At 42.6% G+C, this 11,931-nt stretch overlaps 1 pseudogene; it reads right to left on the minus strand.

Annotated features, from left to right (window-relative positions):
• Positions 1 to 6,545: 6,545 nt before the first annotated feature.
• The window catches only part of LOC121548085, a 24,743-nt pseudogene continuing 19,357 nt past the window's right edge, over positions 6,546 to 11,931 (minus strand).

Below are 11,931 nucleotides of genomic sequence, written 5' to 3' on the forward strand. Positions count from 1 at the left end.
GAGTTGTCCTTAAATAGGCGAAGATCTAGCATCAGCTTCCCCATACACAATCCTAACCTTACTATTTGGGTATAAAACGCTAGAACTGACCTTTGATTAGTGTCTAGGGGAAACATCACTGCTTCGTGCATGCAGATAGTTCTAGCAGAACTAAGATAATTAGGGCAAACATTCTACTGGGAAAGCAGTAAGTAGTGCCCTCCATACACCCAGCCCATTTCCCCCTGTACAAACCCAACACCCCTAGCCCCCAGCTCCAGCCCCCTGTATTCTTCAGACAAGCATATATCCGCAGCCTCTCAGCCCAGAAGAGAAGCTCCCAGCCACCTGTGTCCCTATGCCCTGGTGCGTCCCTGGATAGGTCACTTAACAGAGTATAGTTAAAGGGAAAAAAATAAAAAATTCAACTTCATATTCATCATCTCCAGCACCACCCCAACATCAACATATGTAGAAGATGGCGTGTTTCTATGTTTTGTAGTAAAATAGATAGAGGAAGATAAGTGTTTCCAATGACATCATCAGTGTGCATTGTGTGATTTTAACCAATTATGAGTAGGCATTACCTACTAAATGTCTACTAATTGATTGATGATGTCATTGGAAACACGTATCTTCCTCTATAGAATGGTGAAATTTCAGTTGAACCTGTTGTGTTGGCATCTGTAGTAACGGCATGCATGTGGGAGTAACACTTAACTTTAATAACACGGGGCTATACACAGACGTGTGGGAGTAACACTTCACTTTAATAACACGGGGCTATACACAGACGTGTGGGAGTAACACTTCACTTTAATAACACGGGGCTATACACAGACGTGTGGGAGTAACACTTCACTTTAACACAGGGCTAAAACACAGACAGATAGGGTGTTACAACTGTAATGTCACACTTTTGATAGCATGTGACATTGCAGTAGTAGGTAACAGTTGTAACTATGGCAAGCTGTTTAAAAATGCATTCCCTGGAACTGAGTAATGGTGATATAGAGATGGCATACTGTAGAGATGGCACTTGTTGTGTAAATGGCTCTGGTTTAAACCATGCAGAAACATATGGTGTGTGTATGTATTATGATGATATGGCAGCAGTTCGTTTTCCTCTATCATCCAGGAGAATGCTGTTAAAACAGCCTATTCATTACACATAAAACCAAATAATCACCATTTTATAAATTAAATGATCAAATCTGCTCACCAATGAATATAAAATCAAATCATCATAAATATGTCAAATCCTCATATTATCTAATCATAATAAAATACCTTTGCAAATCTAGGTAAAACGTAGTGCCATACATTTTGGGGATTGTAAATATTGCATATCCCTTGTTTAAGGTGGCAGGTTTGTTGGAGCTCAGTTTGTTACAGTTATTATACATCTTTCTCACTAGAAATACATCTGTATTAAAGGTGCAGTTTAAAATCTGGTAAAAAGTATAGATCCAGTAGGACTGGGAGTCAATTGACTTCAATGGAACTAAGTTTATGTGTGTGTGTGTATGTGTGTGTGTTTGCCTGAGACTTGACTATTTGTGCATTTCTTCCAGTGGCCACATGGGACAAAGAAATGACAGACTGCTCCTTTGAATCAGTATAAAGTTCCTGTGGTTGTAGACATTGTGCTTCTTCTCATGGCGTGTGTTGGTTGTTTCTTCCTTTTGTGTGGTCAGAACACTGGCAGTGTGGAAGGCATTCATATGGCAGGACTCCTACCAACCATCGTTGATTGACTGATAGAAGTATTCTATTCTATGATAAGGACAGTTCCTGGTGCTGAGAGAAAGAAACTGTCTGATGGTAGAAGACAGAAATTGTTGTCATCTTGGTTGACCAATACAAATATTTAAAAGATGGCTCAGATATAGACTTACTATTTCCCTCTTTTTTTCTCTTCATTTAGTTTCTTCTTCCTCCTCTTCAGACTCTTCTGGCACAGTAGATATGGGTGGATGAAAGGTAAGTCAACAGAAATATACAGTAAAGTACATCAATTCATTAAAGTCACAATGTTTCAGTAGTCTGTTACCCAGGAAACTCAAAGGAGAGGGTATCCAGGGTTAGGGTTGGGTCTGGGGAGTGGACAGAGGCTTATCCAGGGTTAGGGTTGGGTCTGGGGAATGGACAGAGGGTATCCAGGGTTAGGGTTGGGTCTGGGGAGTGGACAGAGGGTATCCAGGGTTAGGGTTGGGTCTGGGGAGTGGACAGAGGGTATCCAGGGTTAGGGTTGGGTCTGGGGAGTGGACAGAGGGTATCCAGGGTTAGGGTTGGGTCTGGGGAGTGGACAGAGGGTATCCAGGGTTAGGGTTGGGTATGGGGAGTGGACAGAGGGTATCCAGGGTTAGGGTGTTGGGTCTGGGGAGTGGACAGTTCAGAGAAAGGTCTTGAGGTTCTGGATGTCTAAATACTACAGTGTGTTCCCAACCAAACCTCTAACCCAGTACCCAGTGGGTAAGAGACTGGGAGGAAGGGAAGAGAGAGTGAGAGATAGACAGTTTATTATCTGTGCTAGGTATTCCCTGCTGTCTCAATCTCTGCACATGACAAATCATATTTTGATATTCTTACATTTATAATTTCAATATAAAATATCATGTTTGATTGAAGAATCACACAAATCTTAAAAACAAATCTGTCATTCTGTCATTCAGAGACCCATGAGCTTGTTCGTCTTTTAACAATACTTGTCAGACTCCCTGGAGGAAAGTGTGTGATGCAGCGAGAGATAAAACACAAAGTTCTGTTGCTATGATACGACTGCCGTCACTATAGTCTGGCTGACTGTTGGGCCCACACGGTGTCTGTAGAGAGAATGTGTGTATGTGTGTGTTTGTATGTGTGTGTGTGTGTGTGTGTGGTGGAGGAGAGGGACAGGTTGGCAGACAGGTGCAGGTTTAGAAATGAACACTGACCTATGGTCAAATGTAGAATGTGGGGAGGAAAAGCTGATCCTAGATCACTTAATCAGTTTACGACGTAGCAGCTTCGTCCCCAGTGTCTCCTCTGAGCCAGATAGAGAGGTAGAACAGATAATATCTGACTCCACAGGAACAGCATCTAGGAGGGATGGAGAGAGGAGAGAGAGGGAGAGTAGAGAGAATAGAGAAATTAGAAGCACATGAACAAAGCCCAATACAAAATCTGCTATAACATTCAAGACTATAAATAAATACCATTAATTATGGAAACCATGGCCTAGGCAATGTTCTAGGCAATGTTTCCATGGAAGGATTTTTCAAACTTCACTAAACTTGTGAGGACTAAGTATATTCCCGGAGTCGCATTCTTCATTTCACCAGCTTACCTTAGATCCCCAGAACAGTTGAGCCAGTCACGTGTTTGGTGTTTGTTTGTAAATAGCACAAAAGGAGAAAGTGGGAGCAGGTGAGTCCAGCTGTGTATTGACAGGGGTCGCGTTTTATATTGGAAGTCAACAGTGTTTTTTTGCTTCAATAGAGTGATCAGGGATGTGCAACTATAGTTTTCCTTCACAGAAAATACATTAGTGCAACACATTCGGCAGAAAATAGCTTCATTTTCATCAGATGACAAAAGAAGTGCAACGCTATTTGGCTGGCAGCCACACAAGTTAATGAGCTTAATGAAAAAGCAAGGTCTTTTTTGCAAAAACGATGCATGGTCATCATATGTCTAATGTATATCATGGAAAGAATGTAGCCAGCTACATTTCCTAAATGTTTTCTTAAAATTAATCTTGCAGTTCATCTTTTACTGGAGAAATGTAGGCTGGCTACACCGAGAAAAGTACCGGAGAAAAGTAGCTCCACATCATTCAGAGAGCTGTCTGCTGATAGAATGCCCGTTCATGAATTCTCATCTGAGCTGAGAAGTGCAACTGAAGCATGAAACTAGTCTGATGCCGAGCAGAAATTACAATAAGAATCGTTTTACATCTGCGTTTATAAACACAGCAAGATATTTCTTATGTGTTTTAACTTTTTTTCCTGCGTGATAAATGCGGAATTCCACATTAACACGACCCCTAAATTTAACTTGCTAGTTAATCTAAGTATGTGGCTGAATTAATGAGGTGACGGGGCATCATATTGTGTTAGCTTTCTGATATGTTTGAGAAGTCAAAGCCCTTTGGTATAGTTATTTGTACAGCTGTCACTATCTTGATTTCCTTGCGTTCTTTTCTCCTCTCCGCTCTCAGCCTGTCTTCTCCTCTCCTCTCTTCTCAGAGCAGAGCAGGCAGGCCTGTTGCCCGAGACACAACTTGTAGCCTACACATGCTGCTTCAGAACCAGTACTGTTCTTCCTTCAGACAAGCATGCGTCAAAACTTTGTTCAATGTCTCTCGTTCACATTCGATTATAAATGTCCAAACTCACCAAAAATGATATTTTGTAGCTCCTGACTAATATACAGTGAGCTCCATAATTCATTGGACAGTGACCATTGTTTTGTTATTTTGGTTCTGTACTCTAGCACTTTGAGTTTGAAAGGATACAATGACAATGAGCGTGAAGTGCAGACTGTCAGCTTTAATTTGAGGGTATTTTCATACATATCGGATGAACCGTTTAGAAATGACAGCACCTTTTGTACATGGTCCCCCCATTTTAAGGTACTACAAGTATTTGTTAAATTGGCTTCACAGATGTGTCGTTAGGCAGGTGTATTCATTTGTGTCGTTAGTGAATGCAGGAGAGCTGTTGATGAATAGTAATGATTCTAGACGTTGCTATTGCCTTTGGAGGTTGTTATTGGGGTGTGACAACATGAGGAAGACAGCAGTGTCGATGCAAATGAAGTTGGCCGTCATAAGGCTCAGAAATGAAAATCAATCATTCAGGAACATTGCAAAAACCCTGGCCATGCCCAAGTCAACAGTTTTGTTAATCATTAACAAGAAAAAAACAACCGGTGAACTCAATTATGTCAAAAGACCCGGTAGACAGAGGAAGACCACTGTAGTGGATGACCGGAGAATACTCTCTATGGTGAAGAAAAAACCCCTGATAACAGCCCAACAGATCAAAAACACTCTCCTGGATGCAGGTGTAGATGTGTCAAAGTCTACCATACGCAGAAGACTACACCAGCAGGACTACAGAGGGTACACTAAAAGATGCAAACCACTGATAAGCCTGAAGAACAGAAAGGCAAGATTACAGTTTGCTAAAAAGCACCTAAAAGAACCCCAAGAGTTCTGGAAAAAAATATTGTGGACAGATGAGACAAAGATTAACATGTACCAGAGTGATGGAAAGACAAAAGTGTGGAGAAAAAAAGAAATGCCCATGATCCAAAGCATACCACCTCATCCATGAAACATGGTGGAGGGGGTGTTATGGCCTGGGCCTGTATGGCTGCCAGTGGAACAGGCTCACTTGTCTTCATCGATGATGTGACTGCAGACAGAAGTAGAACAATGAATTCTGAAGTCTACAGAAATATTTTATCTGCTCAGATAAAACCAAATGCCTCCAAACTCATTGGACGGCACTTAATCACGCAACAAGACAATGACCCTAAACATACTGCTAGAGCAACAAAGGGGTTTTTGATGGCCAAAAAGTGGAAAACCTTGACTGGCCGAGTCAATCACCAGATCTGAATCCAATTGAACATGCATTTTACATGCTGAAGAGGAGACTTAAGGCAATAAGTCCCCGAAACAAGCAGGAACTGAAGATGGCTGCAGTACAGGCCTGGCAGAGCATCACCAGGGAAGATACCCAGCGTCTGGTGATGGCGATGCATCGCAGACTTCAAGCAGTCATTGCATGCAAAGGATATGCGACCAAATATTAACAATGATTACTTTATTCTACATTATGTTAAACTGTCCAATGATTTTTGATGCCCGAAAATGGGGGGGACCATGTACGAAAGCTTCTATAATTCGTAAACGGTTCATCCGATATGTATGAAAATACCCTCAAATTAAAGCTGACAGTCTGCACTTCACCCTCATTGTCATTGTATCCTTTCAAACTCAAAGTGCTAGAGTACAGAACCAAAATAACAAAAGAATGGTCACTGTCCAGTGAATTATGGAGCTCACTGTATGTATAACTTTATGAGCCGGATTGCCTGTTTTTGCAATTTGTTTATTTTCGTTTGCATCCTTTAGCATATTTAGCTAGCAGCCTCCATTGAAATTCGCTATTACGTGTGCTAATGTTGTTAGCATTCTGGTAATAGACACCCAATGTTTTTATTTTTGAGGATTTTTTGGTGCCCCCTTGTGTACTAAGCCGGTAATACCGTATATCCCGGTATGAGAGAAGGACGGAATGACAATATGAAAATCTGGATACTGCCCAACCCTACTAAATAGTGTTAGCACCCATGTATATAACAGCTATACTGTAGAAGCTTACAACTCTCTCCCTTGTCTCCTCATCATTCTCTTCTTGGCTTTCCAGCTGTTCTTTCAGCTGGTCTTCTAGCCTGTCTTCCAGCTGGTCTTCTGGAATTTCTACCAGCTGGTCTTCTGGACATTCTACCAGCCAGTTTCCTGGATGGCCTTCCAGACGGTCTTCCAGACGGTCTTCCGAACTGTCTTTTGTTCAATCTTTCGGGAGGTCTTCCGGTTTCTTCTCTGGTGGCTCCTCTGGTTGGTATTCCTGACAGTCTTCCAGTTGGTCCTCTCGGATTTAGGGAATGTCATCCAACCGTAGAAACACTGAATCACTGGGACTCCTCTGTCCGTCTGACTTTCTGCCTGGAGAGGGAGACAGAGTACTATGGTGACAATCAGGACATAGGCTGCATCTCAGTGAAGTGGTAGCCCGTTTTCAGTCTCAAAATCTCCCTCTCTTGTCCTCTTGTTCCAACTCCTTCTGTGCATAGAAGTGTAGATCTGAAAGAACCAGATCCATGACCCATTATCTGCAAACAGTGAGATATTGAGGATCAGGGAAGCGGCTAGAGACGGTTATCATGCTGGACACGTCTGCATCATGATAGCCTCCTGAGTGGCGCAGTGGTCTAAGGCACTGCATCGCAGTGCTAGCTGTGCCACTAGAGATCCTGGTTCGAATCCAGGCTCTGTCGTAGCCGGCCGCGACCGGGAGACCCATGGGGCGGCGCACAATTGGCCCAGCGTCGTCCAGGGTAGGGGAGGGAATGGCCGGCAGGGATGTCGCTCAGTTGGTAGAGCATGGCGTTTGCAACGCCAGGGTTGTGGGTTCGTTTCCCATGGGGGGCCAGTATGAAAAAATAAATAAAAAATGTTGTATGCACTCACTAACTGTAAGTCGCTCTGGATAAGAGCGTCTGCTAAATGACTTAAATGTAAAATGATCAATTCCCTCCCTGGTTTAACTGAATAACAGAGAGGACAGGCTTAAGGCAGGTTAGAGGTTCATGCTTGCATGAACACACACACGCATTGTGAGATAAATCAAACCTGATTGGTTACAGGCCTTAGAGGATTTTCCAGATACCATCTGCCCTGTACTACTGACTTACCCTCTGGTGTGTGTGTGTGTGTGTGTGTGTGTGTGTGTGTGTGTGTGTGTGTGTGTGTGTGTGTGTGTGTGTGTGTGTGTGTGTGTGTGTGTGTGTGTGTGTGTGTGTGTGTGTGTGTGTGTGTGTGTGTGTGTGTGTGTGTGTGTGTGTGTGTGTTCAACTGAAGCAATAGTGTATTTCAGGTGAATCCCACTTTGGAAGCAAATACTGACAACTGATCAACAGCTATTTATGCCTCATACTCTGTCTCTCTCTCTGTCTCTCTCGCAGCCTTTTAATCACAGCTATTTCCATTTGTGTGTCTGACAGAATGAAGAGGGACAGAAACATACCAAAGACCCTTTAACAGTCTGTTTGCCACGGTGGTTATGGAACTCACACGCACCACTCCACTTACGGACCATGCGGTTCCTCTCATTGAGCTGTGAGGTGAGTGGTCCAGTGATGTTCTCTGTGTGCGTGTGTTGTTCCAGGATGGGTCGGAGGTGAGTGTATGTGTGTGTGAGGGGCAGGGCGATGCTGTGGGAGCGGGTCTCAGGGATGGTGGGGTCTGGGGTACACTGTCCATAAGACTTGCTGTTAGTGCATTCTGGTAGTGGTTCCTCAAGATCTAGGAGACAGTAACACACACCACAAATACAGTATCAACACAACATTATCAACACACTCCACAAATACAATATCAAAACATCATCAACACACTCCACAAATACAGAAAGAACACGACCTCATCAACACACTCCACAAATACAGTATCAACACAACATCATCAACACACAATATAAACAAATATAAGCAAATATCAATATATAGACACACACACACAGCACCAAGCTGTGTCTCTGTGTAAATGTTATGTTTGTGTGTGTGTGCTAGTGATCTTTCTTTCTATAACTATATTTATGTCCTGGGGGGAGGAGGGGAGGGGTGGGGGAGAGTGTGTGTACTCAGGATGTACATCCATCACTTTAAGTCTAAATTATTCATACTGAAAATGGAGCTCATTTATCCCCAATGATTATAGCTAAGCTAAGAGAGATTAAAAGGGAAATGAGGGATGGAGGGAGAGAGAGAAGGATGGAGGGAGAGAGAGAAGGATGGAGAGAGAGGGAGAGAGGATGTTTCTGTGTTCAATCAAAATCAGGGATTAATATAATGAGAAGCAGTGTGTTCTGGGTAGTTAGAAGTTTAGGGCTATTTTAAGTGTTGTATGTGTGTGCACGTCAATGGTGGTCGGTGACGTTAAAGATGAGGTAGGCCGATTTCTTTTTAGGAGCATGGCCTTATTTCTATTACAGCATATTGGATTAAAGCAAATTGGATGACTGTCATTCATATTCTAATCACCCAGCTCAATGTAACATCGATAGGTTTTTGCTACTACATGATACTCACATTTTCCCTATACCCATCATGAGGTTGCTACAACCTACGAATTAAAGTTTACAACTTAGGTGCACAGGTCGAAAGGAAGATTTTAGTAATCAACGTGACAGAGAGCGACACATTCAATACCGCTTTGCACACTCTTGCCTGCATCTAGCTGATCTAGGGTGTAATCATTAGTCCAACAGTTTGGACAAATTCAGGTATGTTTATCCCCATTTCTTTCCATTTGCTTCCGTTTAAGAAACTGGAAACGCAGTTCACTTTCATAGCAGCCACATACAAACAGCATGATCACTTTGCTCGTTATAATTCCTTGTCGCATCTACGTGCTCGCCTCCTATTACCTTTTCCCTTCGCTTGTGGACTTCATTGCACAACACAACAGCTGTCTATGACCAGGTGAAAGAAAACTTTCCAAGCCAAACCTTCATACCATAACTGCTAACCGCTACACACAGCCTACATCGCTGTCACCATATTAGCTAACATCATAGTCAACATAGCTACTAGAACTAATGCGTTAGTAAACCCGCAACAATCATGCAGTACAGTGTACAGCAAGCAGTTTAGCAGTTACACCGGCGGGCCCCGGTGGCAATACATTTATAAAACCGAAAGCTTACCTTGACTTGGGAGAGTTCCAGTGTTGGATACCCATAGCCAGCTAGCTAACATAGCATCCCTCTCTGTTTGAGCTGGGTGTTTGCATATGGCTAAACTAGCTAGCTGCATTCTCTACTTAAGTAAGTGAAAGTGAAAGAAATACAACAAAATATAGCTAGCACTCTCTCTCTCTCTTGCTTCTCCTGCATTTTAGAATACATTAATTTGTTCAAAACTATTCAACTATTGTCTTTCTCTCTCTTTGAGTCAACTACTCACCACATTTTATGCACGGCAGTGTTAGCTAGCTGTAGCTTATGCTTTCAGTACTAGATTCATTCTCTGATTCTTTGATTGGGTGGACAACATGTCAGTTCATGCTGCAAGAGCTCTGATAGATTAGAGGACATCCTCTGGAAGTTGTCATAATTACTGTGTAAGTCTATGGAAGGGGGTGAGAACCATGAGCCTCCTAGGTTTTTTATTGAAGTTAATGTACCCAGAGGAGGATGGAAACTAGCTGTCCTCCAGCTACACCATGGTGTCGCCCCAGAGAGTGCTGTTGAGGCTACAGTAGACCTTCATTGCAAAACATTGTGTTTTAATTATTTGGTGACATGAATATATTTAGTTTAGTTTTATCTAAAGATTATATATTTTTTCTGAAATTCACTGAGGAGGATGGTCCTCCCCTTCCTCCTCTGAGGAGCCTCCACTGGTGCACGTGTGTGTGGGTGTGTGTGTTACCTTTATAATCTCTAGGTCAGTGAGTTGTCTGACAGAGAAGTCAGGAAGGTAGACTACTCCCCCTCCTATACTCAGCTGACCCACACTGCCTCCTGATAGGACAGTCTGACTGGTTCAACCCACTGCTACGAGAACCAAACCTGTTGACTGGAGAGGAGTTTGATTAGATTATTCCCCTTTTCTTCTCTTCCTCACTCTCTTCTCACTCTTTAGTCTCTCTTGCTCTCTATTAGACACACAAGAATGCATGTTCACACACACACACACATACACAAACACACAGACACACACACAGACATACACACAGACACACACACACACACAAACACACACACTGATACACACACACACACACAGACACACACAGACACATACACACAAACACACACACACACACCACTCACTGGGCTGGCCCTCTTGTGTTTGCTTATCAGTGTAAGTTGGGTGTTATATAACCCAGGTCAGGACATGTCTTTCCACTGGACCATTTTCTTAAGCAGCTTTAATTACTGGAGTTACATAGTTTCCACTGCAGCAATCTTCTCCCACAGATTCAAGAGAAAACGGCAGTGGATTTCACTCACACACATAACATAGAAACTTTGTGATACTATAGCATTTAGAACAGGGGAAGCTGGGGTAAGAATGTCCTATTCGATGACAATAAATCATCTTCATCACCGTCATCATCACCATCATCATTATCATCAACAACATTATAATCACTGACACCAACTGTTAAAATCCCATTGTGTGTTGTTGGGGCCGAGGGTGTATTTAGCTATGGGTAGTGGTGGTATGAGGGCTGGCATGCCATAGTAGGAGAAAGCTCCGTTCTCAAAACGAAGAGCCTCCTTACCAATCTCCACCTCCACAGACTATTAAACACCAACGTTTTCATAGATTTTTACCACTGTCTTGGTAAAAATAAAGGTAGTTTTGCAACCCTAGGTATGTATATGTAGAACCAAGACAGTGTAGTATCAGTGTGTATGGTGTGTATCTGTAGAACCAAGACAGTGTAGTATCAGTGTGTATGGTGTGTATCTGTAGAACCAGGACAAAGTAGTAGACAGGTTTGTTCCTCATATACAGGAAGTGCTGTGGTGCTCGTTTGTTCTTCCTGTCAAACTTTAGTTCCTGAACGACACTGGGGTGTTCTCTGAGAGATGACATGGCCTGAAGGGTTCCACTTCTACACACACACAGAGAGAGAGAGAGAGAGAGAGAGAGAGAGAGAGAGAGAGAGAGAGAGAGAGAGAGAGAGAGAGAGAGAGAGAGAGAGAGAGAGAGAGAAGAGTGTAAATGCACACACACACACACACATCCATCCACCTATACACAGAGGTCATACCTGTGGCCAGGAAACGGTGTGTAGCTAGCAGCAGTTGAGGAGACATCTTCACCTTCATCTCATTCTCTGACATTTTAAAGATAGAGAAGTCATTTTGCTTCCTTTCATGGTGAGACACACGCCTTTTAGTCCTCTTATCAGCTAGGGAACAATCAATGAATCAATTAACCAATCAATCCGTCCATCCACCCATCAATAAATGAAATCTTAATTTGTTTTCTTTTTACACAGTTTTATTACAGAACGCTCAACAAAAACAAAACAAAAAGATTGTTCCTGAATAATCTGATGCAACAAAACACACCTCCAATTACAACATACTAATCTGATCTGAATCAAGCAATCCTTTGTCTGGTAATGGGATAGGTTTCTGATTGGATTGGTATAAT

The sequence above is a fragment of the Coregonus clupeaformis genome, chromosome 31, assembly GCF_020615455.1.
Source record: "Coregonus clupeaformis isolate EN_2021a chromosome 31, ASM2061545v1, whole genome shotgun sequence".
In the NCBI taxonomy this organism is placed as follows: Eukaryota; Metazoa; Chordata; class Actinopteri; order Salmoniformes; family Salmonidae; genus Coregonus; species Coregonus clupeaformis.